The following is a 17,069-nucleotide window of genomic DNA, read 5'->3' as shown; positions in this document are numbered from 1 at the left end:
AATTTGCATAGTTCACACACATACAAAGTGCAGTGTTATGGAAGAACCATTTCCTTTTCACATTCAATATTCAATAATTTTTTTATATATGTATTTAGCAAACTAAACGGCTGTATGAAAACAGGGAATGGCAATAAAATAATATATAAATAAAAAATAAAATAAATATAGCCTTGCAGTATAAAGATATTTCTCAAAGCACACACACAGGCCTATTGCAATCACCTGTACAGACTGAATAATAAAACAAGTTTAAATGGGTACATTTTCTATAAATATTAGTCTTCGTTTTCTTTTCTGACATAGCCTACTCCAGTTCTTGTTAAAACACGCAAATTCTGTGCATTTTGGGCACTTTTTTTTTTGTGAAACCCTATTTAGGCTATTTTGTCCATCAAAAGTGTGCTTTCCCTTTAATTGAGCGTGAGCAGTGCAGCAAATAGACTCGGCGCCGAAACACGCGCTTCACTGCTCGAGACGCTCCTGCTTGACGCTCACGCGCTGCTCCTGCTCCCGTTGTGAATGCACTCAGTGATTAACATGCACGCCGAAAAAAAAAAACGCTTGCGGTCTGAACGGACGTAATTCACGAGGTTTTCTACATGTGTGTTCTGTGTGCACGTGTGATGCTGATGTTGCGCGATGTTAATCATGCGGCGCCCGAGTGCATTTGACCGGCATAAAATCGGCCGATCACGTGAAAATCGGCCAATTCCGGTCACCAGCCGATCAATCGGTGCATCTCTAGTGTTTTTTAATACAATATCCCAAAATGGGCATAAAAGTAGGTGGATGGAAACAGATCACAAAACATGATTTCTATACTTTGGAATGAAAATAGAGACACAAAATCTTTTTTTTTTTCAGTGTACAGTTTCACTGATCTGAGCTCTAATATTAGACACAATGCATGTTGTAAGACAAACAGCAAAAACGTATTGTATTTTGTGTGTGGAATATCTGACAAAATGAACATAACATGATTCTTGCTGTGCCGCCTGTCATTCTCTCTATAAGGTCTCAGTGGAATACTAGTGCAACAACCTAAAATTATTTCCATACAGTGCAAGCAACAAAGGCCACATCAGCACATCTCTGAATCCCTCTGTCTGGCTGTCACATATTAAATCATGTGGCAGTTCCTGATAAAGGCAACAGACCCAACCAGCTATTGTTCACTGCACTTTTCAGACGTTTGTGGGTGTGGATTCAACTGCACAATTACAATTAGTACAAAGACAACCGATTTACCAGCCTCACAAAAAAAAAGTGTGAATAAGACACTATTTGAATCTAAAATGATGAGCTAAAAAAAAAAAAAACTTTTCTTCAGCTATTTCAAGACATGTGACAACTAAACATTCATTACTGTCAAAGGAATGAATGCAAATCTGTTCTTTGATTTCTTACATCTCATGTCTGATTACTGCCATTAACTGAGCACTAATTTATAGAATTAAGACAAAATCATTTCTGTACATTTCTGTGCAACCTATTGTATTGTTTTAAGATACTACTATTACTTCTGTTATGATGCAGAGCAGGAAGCAGGATCCAGATGCAGCAGTGTTTTTATTAAATAAACTTGAATTATGACAAAGACTAAGAATAAACTTGAACTAAGACAAAGACTTAGGCTACGTTCACACTGCAGGCTGAAACAACCCAATTCCGATTTTTTTTGCCCCTATGCGACCTGTATCTGATCTTTTCATGACAGTCTGAACGACACAGATCCGATCTTTTCAAATGCGACCCAGGCCACTTGGGTATGTGGTCCCAAACCCGATACATATCCGATCTTTGAAATGCGACTTCAGTCTGAACGGCCAGGTCGCATGTATCCGACCCGCACGTCATTGACACGCGAAAAACGTCATAATTCTGCGTTGAAGTAGTCGTATTCGTATATAATGTATGCATTAATGCATATTCGTCGAGCTGAGGTAAATCTGCCGAACGGGTCGACCTCGACGAGCCCGTTAATTAAAAAAATAAATAAAAGCCCACGGCCACCATCATTGTATATGACTAACGTTATGTTAACTTATTTGTGCTGATATTAGATAGGTCAGCGGCTGCTGTCTGGCTCTTGTGTAACGGTCGCTGCGCGCGCTCGTGTGTGTGTGTGTGTGTGTGTGAGAATCATAGACAGTAAAAGAAATGGACACAGCGACCCCATTGGAACTCAATTGAGACAAGTGAAGCCCATTTTCAGCGATTTCTTAGCACTTCCTTTCCTGACGCGCAGACTCAAACCGAACAAAGCGTTACACGGACCACGTGAGCAACCCGTCTGTCTTCTAGTAGCTGTGCCAAGAGAAATCTGAATCATTCCCTTCCGAATCTTGCAGAGACGGAGAGTGTGAGTAGGAGCTGTCCATAAGCTTGGAGCAGGAGAAACTTTTGCTAGGTATTCTGATTAATTATATTGTCATTATGCCTCCACGTCCCCCCGATTGCCCGCGAGCTTCTCCTCCCGTCTATACGGTAATCTCTCTAGTGTGCGACAGAGAGTCGCGTGGTTATGACGCAATCGTTAGCCTACTTTTACAAAAACTGCTTCTACGGGTCCATAACATAAGCTACAAGGTAATGGAGCATTTTATACATTGTCGTGTATCTTTAGAAATAAATAATGGACAAATGGAGTCTTTAAACGCCTCAGATGTAAAGTTATTCGCTGTCAAAGTGACGCCAAAATGAATGGGAGTCAATGGGATGCTAACGCAAGTGAAGTTCTGCTACAAGATGTCGGCACCCGGCCGACTTCAACTTCCGATCGACTTCATTCCCGCCTGGTGAGAATCACAGTTAGTTGAAGTTTAGCTACTTCCGCAAACAACAAGTGACGTCGTTGACCGTTGAGTAATCTTCTGCGCATGCGGGTCACTTCTGGGTCATTTCACGTTCACACAGGAGACCACAAAAGGTCGCATTTAATTGGAAATGTGAACGGCCTTGCAAAAAAATCGATTTTTTTCAAAAAATCGGAATTGAGCATTAAGCCCTGCAGTGTGAATGCAGCCTAAGACTCCGGGACAGAACAGGCAACATAACATCAAGAACTCACAAAGACTGAACTAGACACAGGGCTTAAATACAAAGGCAAACAAGCTAAACAAGATAACAAGGGGGCGTGGCTAATCAGTGACACCTGAGAAGACTAATCAACATAACGGGAGACAGCTAAACATGAAAAGACAGGGGAACACATGACAGACAAGAACAAGATACAAACCCACACCGTGACAACTACTACTACTACTACTAATAATAATAATATAGTTATAAAATTAACATCCACTGACACTCCTGATTTTATTATAAAATAAAAATTAAATATTTTTTTCTTAAATAAAATATAAAAATAATAATAATAATAATAATAATAATGATAATAATAATGATAAAATTAACATAATTTGACACTCCTTACTCTTATAAAATAAAAAATGTTTTTTTTCTTAAATATAATATCATTAATATAATATAATATCATTAATATAATATAATATAATATAATATAATATAATATAATATAATATAATATAATATAATATAATAGTTAATTCATTGACATTCCTGGATCCTGAATATAATAATAATAATAATAATAAAACAAAATGAAAAGAAATGTTTAATAAAAGTAAAATAAAAGTAAAATAAAAGTGAAATGAAAAAAGTGAAATGAAATGAAATGAATGATAAAAAATAAATAAAATAAAATAGCTAAAGTGCTTTTCAGTTATGTGTGCATGAATATGAATCAGGTGGTCAGTGAACAAACTGCAGATGGTCTGTGAGAATGGCATCTGAGGCTGAGAGATAGCTGGCATGCTGAAGCAGGTTTTTATGGATTCATTGCTTCATGACATGTCTTAGCAGCAACTCCCGTGACACACTTAGATGAAGCTGCTTTTGTAATAGCAAATGCAAAATACACGTTGAATCAAGAGCATCAACCAATTAGGGTGCATCTTAAAAAAGTAAGAAGAAAAATACCATTTTCATAAAGAAAGCTGTAATATTCCATCAACCAAAAGCGAGGAAGTTTTCTCAGCATCAAGGGAAGTGATCAGTAATTGCACTAAATCTTGTCAGAAATTAACTGAATGTTTACCTGTGGCTAAATACTGTACGTAATTGCTATTTAACACAGTATTTCTTTTCAATGGTTAATCAAAGTCCTGTGCTCTGTAAACAACATAAAATTGTTGAGAGAGAGGCAGATGCATTTCAGCCAATCAGAAATGCTCTCTGTTTGTAATTGTGAATGTTTGATTTTGACATCAGGTTGGCTGACTGACTGATGGAGGTCGGGGATTAGTAGAGAGAGTGTGAGGATGAACTGAAATCACCAACAAAACTTTCAGGACCAGTTGAGTTTTGATAGTCCTGAAAAAGGTTTAAGCTCTGATTTTGCCATTCATACCATGTAACTTTGAGCAGTTGCATTCATGAACTTTTTTATTCTTGAACTATTTTATTCTGTGGATACGACAAGAGCGCGCAAGTGTTTTTTTTCTTAATATCCAGTTCTCCTATTGTTCAGTTTACTATTTGACACAAGGTAAGGCTATTTTCGATTCTCTACTTATTTTTAATTTTTACCTTCACACAAATCTGTATTTTATTTAGACGCGTTCTTCCTACTTTAAATAACAGCCGCATCTGAAAAGTATTGCAGTTTGAATTTTATTGCACTTAAGTGTAGTGCTGTCCAACAGCTAGTTTCGATTTCTCCCATTTTCTGATTATTTACTTTTACTGTGCTAATTGCTGGTCCGAGACAGCTGTGTTCAGCTTTCGTGTTCAGCCTCCTCGTGTGAAGACCGACTCGGGTAAAGACCATCGACTCTACCTGCGCGGCTCCACTGAGCAAGGACTTAATTATCTTCTTCTCCCCTTTCCTTTCCCACTTTTATCTTATTTACCCTTACTCAACATGTGCTTTCAATACATTCCTGTTGTCTCTCGACAACGCTCATTCATCACGCACAGAAGGCAGCGCAATACTGCTAATCTGCGTCCCATTCTCTCATCCTCACACACACCTCTCTCTCTTTCTGTGGGTCTATGGAATTGTCAGTCAGCAGTCAATAAAGCAGACTTTATTCCAGCCTTTGCATCTCAATCTACTCTTAATATCTTGGGCTTGACTGAGACCTGGATTCGTCCAGAAGACTCGGCAACCCCTGCTGCTCTCTCTAACAACTTCTTCTCTCACACCCCTCGCCAGTCTGGGAGGGGTGGGGGTACAGGTCTTCTCATTTCTAACAATTGGAAATACTCAGCGCTCTCTTCTCTATGCAATAACAACGTTTGAATATCATGCTATTACATTTACAATTCCCAGTAAGATCCATATCGTAGTCATATATCGCCCCCCAGGTCAACTGGGAAGCTTTGTAGAGGAGCTTGATGTGCTGCTGTCCTCTTTCACTGAGGATGTCACCCCACTTGTAGTCTTTGGTGATTTCAACATTCATCTAGAGAAACCGTATTCAACAGACTTCATCTCTCTCCTAGCCTCCTTCGATCTCAAACGCCTCATCACCACAGGTACTCACAAATCAGGCAACCAACTGGACCTGGTTTATACACGCAACTGCATCACAGACAACATTTTGGTGAAACCTCTCCATGTTTCAGATCATTTCCTCATTACTTTCAATCTACAACACTCTACCCGTGCACCACCAACCCCCCTACCAGTTACTTTCAGACGAAGCCTGCGCTCACTTTCTCCCTCCCATCTTTCCTCTGCTGTGTCATCTTCTCTTCCCTCACCCTCACAATTCTCATCTCTGGATGTGAATACTGCAACGGATAACTTATGCTCCATTTTAACTTCTTCTCTAGACAATATCTGCCCTCTCTCCTCCAGGCCTGCACGCGCTACTCCCTCTAACCCCTGGTTATCTGAGGTTCTTCGTGAACACCGGACCAAAATCAGGGCAACGGAGAGGAAATGGCGCAAATCAAAAGACACATCTGACCTGAGTATGTATCAATCTCTCCTCTCTTCCTTTTCTGTTGATGTTCATGCCGCAAAATCTTCATATTTCCACAACAAGATCAACAGCTCCTCTAACACACGATCACTCTTCAAGACATTCAACTTTCTCCTCTGTCCACCTCCACCATCCACCTCCTCTTTAACTGCCAATGATTTTGCTAACTTCTTCACCAACAAAACAACAATTATCAGCAATCAGTTCTCAGCTCCACACACACACAGGAACCCAGACCAACCTCTCCCACAGCCAATAACATTCTCTCCTCCATCTCTCCACTAACCGAGGAAGAAGTATCTAAACGTATCCTCTCCAGTCATCCTACCACCTGCCCTCTAGACCCCATCCCCTCACACCTTCTACAAGCCATCTCTCCCACACTTCTTCCAGCACTCACACACATAATCAACTCATCCCTACATACTGGCATTTTCCCTACTGCATTCAAGCAGGCTCGGGTAACTCCACTGCTTAAAAAAACAACATTAAACTCATCACTTGTAGATAATTACCACCTGTCTCTCTCCTACCATCCATTGCGAAAACACTTTAATGAATTGCTTTCAACCAAGTAACATCCTTCTTGTCTCTGAACAACCAGCTGGATGTCAACACATCTGGCTTCAAGAAAGGGCATTCAACCGAGACTGCATTACTGTCGGTCACAGAAGCCCTACAGATCGCAAAAGCCGTTTCCAAATCTTTAGTTCTCATTCTCCTGGATCTGTCTGCTGCCTTCGACACTGTGAATCAACAGATCCTTATGTCCACCCTCTCATCACTGGGCATCACAGGTACTCCTCTCACTGGTTTGAGTCCTATCTCACAGGTAGGTCCTTCAGGGTCGCATGGAGAGGCAAGGTATCCAAAGCACATCAACTGACCACAGGGGTTCCTCAGGGTTCAGTTCTTGGAGCCTTCCTCTTCTCCATCTACACCACATCACTGGGACACATCATACTGGCACATGGTTTCTCTTACCATTGCTATGCTGATGACACACAGCTCTTCCTCTCATTTCAACCAGATGATCCCACAGTAGCTGCACGGATCTCAAGCTGTCTAGCTGACATCTCGGCATGGATGAAGGAACATCACCTGCACCTCAACCTGGCAAAGACTGAGCTTCTCTGCCTCCCTGCCAATCCGTCTCTAAAGCATGACTTCACTATCCAGCTAGATTCATCATCAATCAACCCCATCAAGGTTGGTCAGAAATCTTGGAGTATTATTTGATGACCAGATGACCTTCACAGACCACATTTCAAAGACAGCTCAGTCATGCAGGTTTGCACTGCACAACATCAGGAAGATCAGGCCTTTCCTAACTGAGCATGCAACACAACTTCTCGTCCAGGCCCTGGTCATATCTAGGCTTGATTACTGCAATGCTCTTCTGGCTGGACTTCCATCATGTGCAACTAAACCTCTACAAATGATTCAGAATGCTGCAGCTCGTCTTGTCTTCAACGAGCCAAAAAGGGCCCATGTCACTCCTCTGTTCATCTCTGCACTGGCTACCACTCACTGCTCACATCAAGTTCAAGGCATTGACGCTTGCTTACAGATCTACCACAGGGACAGCTCCCTCCTACTTTCACTCGCTCCTACGAGTCTACATCCCTACCAGAAGCCTACGATCGGTCAATGAGCGACGGCTCATGGTTCCATCACAGAGAGCCACAAAATCACTTTCCAGAACATTCTCATTCACGGTTCCATGCTGGTGGAATGCTCTCCCTACCCTCATCCGGAATGCAGAATCCCTGACAACATTCAAAAGACAACTGAAAACTCATCTCTTCCGTGAGCACTTAACCTCATTAAAAAAATTAGGGATGTCCCGATCCGATCCACGTCATCGGTATCGTGCCGATACTGGCCCAGATCCGATACCTATTAGGAGTGGAACGGTACATGTATTCGTATTGAACTGAAACGGTACGTGCGTCACGGTTCGGTGTATGGATTTACACGGAGAATACACGGTATAAATAATAAATAAATAAAACTCGCGTGCACATTAATTAATGTAATGCGGAACTACTGTTAGATACGCGCATTGACATATGCGGGTTCTTTAGGGACACCTAATCTGTAGCCCAGCCTTAGCTCTGAACGCGTGCAAGTCCTAAGTGCTCACGGAAGCGTCTATTTCGCTTCAAACGCTCGCTTTATACGCGCGTCCAAAAACGCGAATGGATTCAAAATGTTCAAGCGGCGAACTAGACACGAATTTGACGCTCTTTTCGCGTTTGGTGTGAACGCAGCATAATGAACAGGCTGTGATGTCAAGATTGCAATGCTGGAATGTGTGTGTGTGTGTGTGTGTGTGTGTGTGTGTGCGCGCGCTTGTGTGTGTGTGTGTGCTTGTGTGTGTGTGCTTGTGTGTGTGTGTGTGTCAGAAAGAGAGAGGCACGGGCGCGATCGAACAGTGGAAACATAAAAACATACTCCATTTTGTTCATACAGGACATCATTAAAACTGCAAAGTGTTTAGCCTACTTATATTTGTGTAAAACACAACATTGTGCTTTTGTCAAACTGTAAACTCTTGTCAAAATGTAACCTACAACTGTCACCCAACCAAAATCACACACACACACACACACACACACACACGCTGCTTAAAAGCAAAAATTATCTCATCTTTTGGACATTCATCATATTGCATTGGTTTTCATTTCTTGTCCTAAAACAGAGCACTAATCTGTTTATTTTTAAGTTACACATTCTACATTGATTAAAAAAGAAAATCAAATGTGTTTTTAATAGTAGTATTATTTTTTACAGAAATAAATTATTTATAATTCAGATGAGAATAAAGTTAAAGTTAATTAAAATTTTAAGGAAACAAATATATTGATCTGAAATATAGGTACAATTACCAAACATATCTCAAGGTCTTTTGAATAAAGGGTGGCAGTCTTTCATTATCAACTGTTGTTGTGAACTATATACTAGAGAAGTATTTGTTCTCCATTTGAGTGAGATGTTTTTATGTGGCTAATTGAGCAAAGTGCTTCCATATATTTTATTAGTATTAGTATTAGTTCAAGAATAAAATAAAAATATCGGATTGATATCGGTATCGGCAAATAGCCAAAGCTGCGGCATCGGTATCGGAAGTGAAAAAGTGGTATCGGGACATCCCTAAAAAAAATAAAAATAATAATGATTCTTCTTTCCTTTAATCCTCCCTTATCGGGCTAATGCTACTCTGAACAATGCCTGAACTTATGTATTTTGAGCACTTCTTGCATTGTTTTTGCCTCTTCACAATGACTTGCTTAATTTAGTCCTAAATTGTAAGTCGCTTTGGACAAAAGCGTTTGTTAAAATGACTAAATGTAAATGTATTGGATGCATCATGCTTTGTGGAGACAAAAGGCCAGACAAGGCAATGAGACGGTAGGCCGACAGATATCCAAGACTAATCCTTATATCTGCTTTCAAACATCGGTGTGCTCTCATGACCCGACACGTAGCCAGACAGATGGATATTCACAACAATCTGTCTTCCGCTGATGCTGAAAATCTCATGGCTTGCTAGGCAAAAAGTTACACTTCTTTTAAGTTTGTTAAAACAAGATCATGTGACATGTAAAACACATCGATAATGTGATTGTCAAGGCAACATTTTTTTTGGGGGGGGGGGATTTATTCCTTTAAAAGCAGAAGTAAACAACAGGGTCTGTTTTCACACACACACACACACACACACACACAAAAGGAGGAAAAGTAAAAAATAAAAAAAATAAACAAACTCAAGATAATTTCTACGAAATCTGTAAGCATGTTCCTGAGTTCTTAAAAAAAAGAAAACTTCACAACTATTTTCTTAAGAACATCTTTTTTTCTTTTTTTTTTACAAGAAAAATAAAGGCTTTGGTGTTATCTGATTATGGCAGATTTGATGAAGACCTGCTTATCAAATCAATGAAAAATATCTCAAGGGCCATCTTTTTGCATTGCCTGCAGATTACTGTAATAATCATAAGCACGCACACTATTAATCGCTACTGGCTGCACACTCTGCATCACATTTTTTAATGTGCCATGTATTTTATATTGTAATTTTCAAAAAAGCCTGTCTCAAGATGAAGTGACAGTGTGCTTAAGCTGTAAGAGTGAATGCGTCTTGTTTACGGGTGCTCTTATATGTGATAATGCTGCCGAAAATTATAAATGCTAAATTATTAAATAAAAGAACTTGGTCCCAGTTTTGTCTACAGAACAATCTTAAGAAACATAAACAGGATCATTCTTAAGAAATATTTTCGGAAATACAAAATATTCTTAACTTTATACTTAAGTTAGAAAATAAGAAGAAAATAGTAGCTAATAAGAATGTTTCGTGAATTTGACACCAGAAGTGAAAAATCTTTTATGTTATTTTTTCCATGGCAAAGCACTTATGTTTCTTGTGACAGGTGGTCCGCTTCCCCGCCAATCACTGTTGCCCTGGCCCACATGAAGGCTCACCACAGGAGGGGCGTGATAACGGAATGCTGCTGGCAGCGAGTGACAAGGCGCACTTGACGCTTATTGTGCCCCGTCATCGCTGCCATAAATCCAGCATCCAGTCTCTCCTGTGCTGAGCCAGCCTCCCCTTGTGCATCATAAACCTGTCCTCGAGGTCAAGGTATGCTGCCACATGACGGGCCACCAGTAAGCCTTTGACTCCCTGGCCTAGCCATCCGGGAATTGTCTCCTTTTTAAGGGACCCTTCTTTTAAAATTCCAACAGAAAAATGTCAAGGACAGATTCTCACTTTAGAAGCCTTAAAAAAAAAAAAAAACCATAGCAAGAGATCAGTGGGAGTCTTGGCTCACTTGTTTCTCTAGGTAACAACTTTCTGTGACTTTCTGAAATAGAATAAAATTATAAAATAAAAAGTAAGCCAAAAAAGCAAAAAAGTGTCTTGAAGGGAAAATTCTGTCATCATTAATGCAACCTCATGCCATTCCAAACCTGTATGACTTCATTTCTTCTGTGGAACATACAAGACGGAAAGTTTTAACTGTTTTTGTACATACAGTGAAAGTCAAAGTGGTCCAAAACAACAATGGACATCACTGTAATATTACTGTTTATGGACAAAAAAACACTGAGATGTGGTTTTGTTTTTTGCTTTTTTTACATACATCTTTTGTGTTCCACAGGAGAAAAAAAAGTCATGCAGGTTTGGACGACACGAGGATGTGTAAATGAACACATTTTTGAGTAAATTAGGGTAAATTTAAGTCACACAATAATGTTTGTGTAATCTTTTCTGCATTTCACCTCTGTTCTAACTTGTTTCCTAATCTACCTTTCAGGAACACTTTAGTTTAGGGTCCAATTCTCACTATTAACTATAATTGCTTATTAGAATGCATATTGCTAGGATGTTGGCTGTTTATTAGTACTTATAAATCACATATTAATAGCTTATTCAGCATGACCATATTCTACATCCCTTAATCCTACCCAATACCTAAACTTAACAACTACCGTACTAACTATTAATACGCAATTATTAGGTGTTTATTCAGGCAAAAGTCGTAGTTAATAGTTAGTCCCCAATCTAAAGTGTGACCCAGATTTCTAATAAACCTGGCATTGTAACTCTTGCATTGTGAACTACTATTATTCAGCAATGGCACATTAAATTGATTTTAAGTGACAGTATTTAATAAAATAAAAAAAATATATGCTGTTGTTTTGAACTTTCTATTCATACTGAAAAGGGACACTTCGTTTGATATTTTCTATTTTATGCAACAAGATTGAAAGTTTTTTTTTTGTGTGACAAAGAAGATTATCTGACTGGCAAATGTTTCGGATAGAGAGAGGAAATAGAGTTGAACCCACATTAACGCCACCACACACTGTTTCAGGGCTTATGCACTGCCCACTAGATCACGTATCCAAATAATCCATTACAATGGGAAGCTCAACAGAACATTGACCACAGTGAATTAAACCAGTGCAATTTTTATTCTTATCAATAACATAAAGACACAATTATTCAAAGTGATACACACATATGGACTGTAAACTACTTATTACTCCACCCACACAAACATGAACACATGAGTGAAAAGAAAGAGCAGCAGAAGTCTGTAATTTTACTTCCCCATATGGATTAATTACAGGCCAGCTCTGGAGACCTCCGTGGCCTTTGCTTCTCCAAGGCCTGTCTTAATCCAGTCCTTTGCCTGGTTTTCAAGGCCCCCTAATTAATCTGGGACCAAATTAAGATGCTGATCTTTGCACAAGCCATGGTCATTGGAGAAGCAATAGTGTTTAATAAGCATGCCATAGGTCTGCCTCTCTGAGAGGAATTCGATTTGTTAAAAATGGTACTCTCTTGACAAATTAAAGTTCATTCAGCATGTATCCAAATTCATCTATCTCCGATGTTGAAGTAAATGCCGTATTTATCAAGAGCTGTTTATGGAAAGTGCACAAATCTCTGGCATAATTGCATTACACGTTACTACAAATGTGATATAGGCCAGATAAAACAGGTTCTTCTTTTAAAAGCACAAGCAAACTTACAGTAACATTATATTTATGTCCAATGTTTTTAAAAGATTCTTATGTTCACCAAAGCTGCATTAATTTGATCAAAAATACAGTATTTTTAAAATATTATTACAAATTATAATAGCTTATACAATATATAAGTAAATATAATACAATATTTTAAATAGCTGATTGATTGATTTTATTGATTGATTGGTTGATTGATTGAATTTGAAGAATGTTTCCCATAAATTCCCATAAATATGCAAGACAATAGCATCAGTGTAAATCATTTAGCATCTCAATACATTTTTAAACCTCCTTTCCTGCAAAGAAAAAAATAACGCTGTAATTGGATTTGATATTGCCAGATTGTAATGGGTTCTTTCAAGACATTACAGGAGGTAATTATATGACTAGATGATTCAGACGATACAGAATAAACAGAAGCACATCAAATACTGATGCACTTTTAAAAGTCAAAAAGGAACGTGGGTAAAGCTAGAAGCAAATCAGTCAGTCACAGTCGAGTTTAACTTGTTAAATGTTTGCTATGGACTGGATTTCAGTTGTCATTATAGAATATCAATGAGAACACACAACCTTCAGTATAAAACCACACCACAAAAGTCACAAAACCATAAGCATATTAAATGAGCCAGCTATTCCATGATTATCAGCAAACAAGACTGTTCCTACTTCCTACTCCACAAGATAATCCTATTAGTGAAAATAATCAGACTGTGAGACTAAACATGAAGCAAAGGATCCTGGATTAGGAAGCGTTGGTTTCAGGGTTAATCCTCCAGAGTTAGCCTATGCCATTATGAGCTCAAACGGGTCAAAAAAGTCAACGGTGATTGCTTGTTATTGCACAAATTTAACCCTGTATTATGGTTTAGGACTATCCCCAGAGGAAGCATAGTCAACTGCACATTAAGTGCTACACTCCCATTATACTATTCAAATGAGGTACTTGACTTTCACATTTATGGTACCCTGATAATGAAAGGTGCGTGACCCACTGAGACTAACAACATGAGCAATCTTCAAACAACAGTGAACAGTACAGCATCACTGAACATCATCAGTTTAATCAGAAAACGACCAGCAGCTAGTGAGGGGAACACTTAATGCGTTCTGGATGATATTCCAAAACAAATTCAATAAATATTCAAATAGCTTATGTGTAGGTGAATGCACTCCACTTTTCTTTAAACCGAAGAGAAAACAGGAAATGGCTTATATTTGTACCGTTGTTACCGCTGTTGTTCTGACCCTGGTGGATACTGTTTATTTGTTTATATGAATTGTTGAAAATTAAAAGTTAATCAAGTGAAATAATTGAATGCTGTTGAGAGGCAAAGTGAGGGAGGGAAGGTACATCTGTGACATGGTTTTTCATTACTTCACAAAAGCAGAGTTGTCTATTAACAATGTCGTCTCCAGAACTATGGGAATGACTGTTTCATTTAGTTAATGCTGGCTGATGTGCACATTTATTCATTTACTTTACACAAGGGTTTTGTTTAGTAATAGAAATGTGTTGGGTAACATCAACACTTGTATAACTATAAATAGAATTTGTACCATGCATACACTACTATTCAAATGTTTGGGGTCAGTAAGATAAAACCAAAAATTATTTCATTCAGCCACGATACATTAAATTAATTGAAAAGTGACAGTTGTTTATAATGTTATAATGTTAGAAATGTTTTCTATTTTAAGTGAATGCTGTTCTTCTGAAATTTCTATTCATCAAAAAAATCCTGAAAAAAATGTATCATGGTTCCCACAAACAAAAACATGTTTTAAATATTTTTAAATATTACTGAAGGATTATATGACACTGAAGCCTGGAGTAATGATGCTGAAATTTAGTTTTTTAGAAGAAAAAAACGTTTTTAAATAAATAAATACCAATTTCTCAAAATATTACTGTTTTTACTGTATTTTTTATTAAATAAATGCAGTCTTGGTGAGCATAAGAGACTTATTTCTAAAACATCAATAACAAAAAAGTAAGCAGGCGGTTTTAATGTACAACACATAAGGAGAATTATTACTGTAATCACATTTCAGGGCTTAGAATAGACTTCCTCTGTACTGCAAGATACATTCTCTATAAGCTTTCTTCTTATTCTTTTTATTTTCTACTTCTGTAATTACTCTAATTGGTATGTAATTGCTTTTGAGAAAAGGAATCATGAGCTGCTTTTTAATGACTGAACATAATGCAAGCACGTAACTAGCACAATCAATGAAATTACCTAGGGTGTTCAGTTGTTACTGCATTTCAGCATAAAGGCAATGGAAATTAAATTTGTTCTGATATTAGCTTGCTAAACTTACTTGTTTGAAATCATTCATTAGCGGAAAAAAACCCCTCATTGTCATTATGAAAATAATGACACAAGTATCGGTATCCTGTGATGTATTGATAAAATCTGATGAAAAAACAACAACAAATAAACAAGTAAAAAAATAAAAAGTTCAAAATTATACTGTACCTCTTGACTAGCCCTTATAAATCTATAAACAACAATAACTATAAGTTTTCATATCGATTTCAGGCTATCATTAGCTGGTTCTTCTAACTACAACTAATAATAATGTAGAGCTGCACAGTAAGCATTTTGACAAACAGGCAAAAAAGTCTTTGGCAGCCCATTTGTGAGACAAATTCACAATCACACGTGACTATGACCAAATGCTGTTGCCACAGAGACGATTTCTTGTCACTTGTACTCTCACAGCTTGTGAGGAACTTCTGAAAATTCCACCTAAAAGCTCCTAAATTCAAATGTGCCTCTCAGCTTCACCCGTCACATATCAGTGCTGGCTGAGAGGAGCGAGATTTTACACTTTGAAAAAGAGGCAGCCAGGTGGTGGAGAAAAAAAAGGTTTTCATGCCATCTCTGAAAATCTCCACTTCACTGAAGGACAATCATTAAAATAAAGAATTGCCGAAGTATGTGAAGGTGAAATAGAATGCTGTCTTTGTCTTCCATATGGGCACAGTTTTTATGTAATGCCCTCCTGGGATTCATTATGTATATTCATTACTAGAGTGGGAGGGAAAGTTTCAGCGGAGACCCAGCTGCCATGCTCCAACTTCTCCGCGGTGACCTCATTTCCTCCCATCTGCAGGTGTATGGGTGGAAACACATGCCGAATGTCCTGGCCCAGACTCGTCAGTGGCCAGTGCTTACTCATTCAATTAGCCCCTTTGATGAAGTATACCATGTTGCTTACTTCAGCAGACGGTTAAATCACCAACAAAAACACGTCTGCTTGTGTCTAGACTTTCCACTTCTGTCTACCTGTAAATCTGTCTAACGTATCATTACTAACAGCTGTAAGCTAATGTCATTTTCCATTCGTACAAGCTGCAAAAACATCAATTTAAAGGTAAAAAAATAAACAGAAGAATGACAACATTTGCAGTATGACTGCAGTGAATGCAGTCATACTGCAAATGTTCCCTTTTTCAAACGTAAATGGCAACCCAGAAGTCTGCAAACTGAGCAAGAGTAGAACGAAAAAAAGGATTTATTGCCCCAGGCACTCGTTGCTTAATTAGCTGTATCTAAAAACAAACAAATGGAGGAGGAGAACAATGAACATAATGTCTCTTAATGCTTCCTAACACCCAAGGATAACTTTCTGTGATACATCACTTCAGGCTCCGAGCACCTCTCTCTTTATCTGCAATACATAAACTCAAAACCTTAATCTTTCTGCCCACTGAACTAGACCAATCTCTTTCCTTTTGCTGGAAGGTGATTGGTTCTTCTGTCGGGGAAAAGGTGTTTTGAGGTTAGCCCCTTTTTAGACACCTTTCCACTGTTTCTGTGAGAGTAAATATAATTTGAAGTCAATTTGCAGTGAGATCCAAAAGAGATCCCTAGTGAAAATGCTTCTGTTTAAACATTTTTAATATAATTAACATAATCTAGAAATAGTGAATAAATATTTGCTGCTTTTACAATTAATTTTTTTCAAGAAACCTAAAAACATGTACGGTCACATTTCTCCAGCAATACAAAAGTATTTGCTTTTCATCCACTAGTCTCTCTAGACTAAATAACATGTTGCTTCTCTGCAGGAACCCCAGCAATCCAACTGACATTATAATCTTGTGTGGTTAAATGGGTCAATGGCCTGTTTTCAGTCAGGCTCTGGATCAAAGGGCAGGATCAGATGCTCCTGGCACTGCCCAGCTGGGTGCCACACTCTTCCAGTTCACCAAAGGTCACACTCTTGGCCAGCCTGAGGTGCGTCGCCTCAACTAACAGGCATCCACCCAATGCCAACTGCTGAGTCGGCATTGTCATATCACAGAGTCCAGGTGGCTCCACCTGCTTGTTATTGTGGCTTGGATGATTGTGAACAAGAGTAGAGTGTGTCCAACATCACACCTGCTGCGTCATTCACCTGTTCCCCTTCCACTAGAGCCAATTCATGTAAAAATATGCGGCATTAGGCAATAAAAATAAATGTGGATGGTGTCCAAACTGTGAATTTATTGAT

The 17,069-nt window shown here is 38.5% G+C and overlaps 1 protein-coding gene across 1 annotated transcript in view; it reads right to left on the bottom strand.

Moving 5' to 3' along the window:
• The window catches only part of lrp1bb (low density lipoprotein receptor-related protein 1Bb), a 302,189-nt gene that overhangs the window by 164,656 nt on the left and 120,464 nt on the right, over positions 1-17,069 (bottom strand). The window lies entirely within an intron of this gene.

Source organism: Abramis brama (assembly GCF_963993115.1).
Source record: "Abramis brama genome assembly, chromosome: 8".
NCBI lineage: Eukaryota > Metazoa > Chordata > Actinopteri > Cypriniformes > Leuciscidae > Abramis > Abramis brama.
The sequence above is the reverse complement of the archived record's forward strand: the minus strand, read 5'-3'. Positions and strand labels throughout refer to the sequence as shown.